We start from the raw sequence: 3,243 nt of genomic DNA on the forward strand, positions 1-3,243 counted from the left end.
GCACTTGCATGATTGTTCTATGCATTTCAGAGCTGGGCCTTCTGTTAAACGGCTTTAATGAGTCATTACCTCCAAACTTGGTCTAAAGATACTGAATGAATTACGAACTGGGCTTAAGCACACCATGTTTAATGCAAAAGTCCTAGCAGGCATTTAAAACGTGAGAAAATGGACGCAGAACAAAGTTACGTTTCTGTTCCTTGCGGTCCACTGCAGCATGCGTTTCCAGCATAATGAATCGTTCTACCTGTTCCTATTCATCATTAACATTCATGGCCTGCAGGATAAGAGCACTCAGCTGCACTCGACGCCAGTAGCCACTGCGTTTGTGCTGCACTATATTTCTGACGCTTTTCTAACCCCAGTAACATAATATGCTGCTGTGCCATCTGCGTTTTCTTGCTTAGTAGTGAGCCAACCGAATTGAAGAAAAGGTCTCTCAACTCAGATGGCTTCGAAGAGATGTGGACTGGAAAATAGAGTAGGTCTCTGGTTGGTTGAGGCCATTCGTTATGTCGAGCATGAAAAGTACAGTGTTCAACAATTCAAATGCAATATTCGGACCATATGGGTGTCGGTGCTTGTTGCGCCACCGGTGGGTACTTGGCCAGCGCTGGGGAACGAACTCTAATTATTATGCATCACAAACGCCCTCCGCTTCATCCTGTAGCCGAGAATAAGGCGATTCAAGAGTCGGCAGCCATGCGCTCCGAATGGCTGCCAATGGATGCACCGGCCATTCAATTGCTGAGCAATGTACGTGGGGCTGTCTTTCTGTTAAGTGTGCTTGCTTTTGCGGAACAGTACCCAAATGCATATCGACAAATAGCGTCGGTTCTGGCTCTTTCAATTTCGCAGTGCTATGATTCACTTAACCCTATCATCATCATCATCATCATCATCATCATGATCATCACCAGCAGCCTATATTTATGTCCACTGCAGGACGACGACCTCTCCCTGCGTAACTTAACCTTGTGCTTCCGTAGAAATATCCTACGCCGACTCTTTGTGTACGTTCAAGCAAACAATAATTCTAATGTGACGGTCTCTGGTAGACACAGCGGAGGAAACGCGTTGCGCAATCGAAGATTCAAAAGACAGTGTGGTTTTGCCATATAAAAAAAACGTCACATGGACGTTCATACTGAATTGGACAAGGAAATTGCGCCACTTATAAGAAAACAACACGCCGGATGAGCCATTGCACCATATATATATACATGTATAGTACAATGAGAAGGACAACTTCGAGGTTATCTTAGGTTTATTTAGCCAACAGTTTCGGTCGGTGGACCAACCTTTTTCAAGGTCGGTTCAAGGATCCCTTGAAAAAGGTCGGTCCACCGACCGAAACTGTTGGGTAAATATACCTAAGATAACCGCGAAGTTGTGCTTCTCATTTTTCTAAATACGCTTGGACCATTGAAAAAGTTGTCGCAGTTTCACCTGAAAGGCGAAGCATCAATTGCGATAGCAAATTTGTAGAGAGCTATAGGGAGTAATGATATTAGCTTTATCAGCTGTATAAATTTGGACATGCAGCAGCACCGGCAACACGCAGAACTGTTGTCGACGACGTCGGCGTTTTGCCCGCGTTCGCTCAAAATGCGTGCGGCGTTGGTGACTGTTGCCGGAGCCTCTGATATAAATAGGCACATGGTGCCGCAGCTAAATGTCGCCTCCCTTCCCTCCCCCACTTAGCTATGGCTACTACACCAATTCGATTTATTTGATGCCAAAGCATCAGGTGGGACATCGAGCGAGTACTCTAGCGCCGTTAGAAGCGTAACGGCACCTAACTTCCCCATTGGCTGCGACGCCACGTCACGTGAGCGTATCGACGGAGCAGAATGGGCGAAAGGGTAAACCTGCTGCCGCACTGGTGCGCCAGGTCTTGCGTGAGGGCATCGCAGCGACGCCACGTTACCATGGCTCTCGGAAGCCTGCGTTATCCGCGCGTTCCTTGTACGCACAAGCTGTCGCATGCGTTCTCAATTCGCCTCGGCAGTCGCTATAAAGAAATAGTGTATAAAAAGCAGACTAAGTTCAAAAAGAAAAACGTTGGCGTTAGTCAGTTTCGAACCTACGACACCGCGCTCAGAAGCTCAATGTCTTACCTACTGGGCAAAACCAACGCCTCCAAGATGGCAGGCCTCTGTACTGTGCTTCATGACGTCATGCTACTTGGAGAAAAATTTCAATTGCCAAGCCAAGCTGAGGAAAGCGGTCATATCAAAATCACTGCGGCTTACTCGGGAGCGTCCGCATTAGATTCTATGGCAGTCGGGCTAAGGTAGCGTGAGGTCACGGATCGAAGTGCTCCGGCCTTGTGCCACGTCTAGGAAGCGTTGGATAAACGATTCAATGCGCTCGGTTGCCCGCGAGGAATTCATAACTCCATGTACCGTTCAGCGGCGTTCAAATGACCATCAATGATCATTCCCAACTCCTGCTTAGGATTTTTAGTGCTTAGCATTTTTTCTGTCTTGCATATAGTCGAGCACGCTATGGTCCACCCCTCATAGCCTAGCGCTATGTCTAGCACGTGCATAATGGACCGATCAGAACATGTATTGTAGTTGGTGTACTATACAATAATTGAGACTTCTGTTCGCGTTGTTTTCGTTTGAAATGCTCAGAAGCTCTTATTGAACACCCCAGGTGCTTAGGGCAGTGTATTTTTCATGCAGACACACTTTACACACACAAACATTTTCAATAGGGTGATATTTCTGGGTTGAACCATCAATTAAACGTAGTACTATGCACTTGGATAGTATTTTAAAATAACTTTATGAGTGTGCGGATATGACTGTGTGACGAGTAAGTGTATCATTTACCTGTCACTGCTCATTCCTGTTGCCTTACTCGTGGGGAGTGTCAATAATTTGTGAAATTGTAATGAGCAAGTCTTTTTCGATGTGTATCATGATAAAGTATGTGATTGACCATTGAATGAGTGTATTTGTGAAACTGATGAAGGCTTTGTGTAATATAGATGTCCAGTAACCAAAAGATCGCCACATCTAAAGAAAACCACCTGAAAATATGGATACAGCGTGCCTGGATCTATTGGGCCAATAGTCAAAAATAGGAAGAATGCCATATAAGTCTCACCTGTTTCTCGAGTGCTCCGGGCCCGGTTCAAGCTGTTTCCCAATAATGCAACGAATTTCGTCGATGATAAGATTCATTGTGCGAAGGGCAACATTCTTTTATCAACACACTTGCAGTCAAATA

This window comes from Dermacentor silvarum, chromosome 7, assembly GCF_013339745.2.
Source record: "Dermacentor silvarum isolate Dsil-2018 chromosome 7, BIME_Dsil_1.4, whole genome shotgun sequence".
Classification (NCBI taxonomy): domain Eukaryota; kingdom Metazoa; phylum Arthropoda; class Arachnida; order Ixodida; family Ixodidae; genus Dermacentor; species Dermacentor silvarum.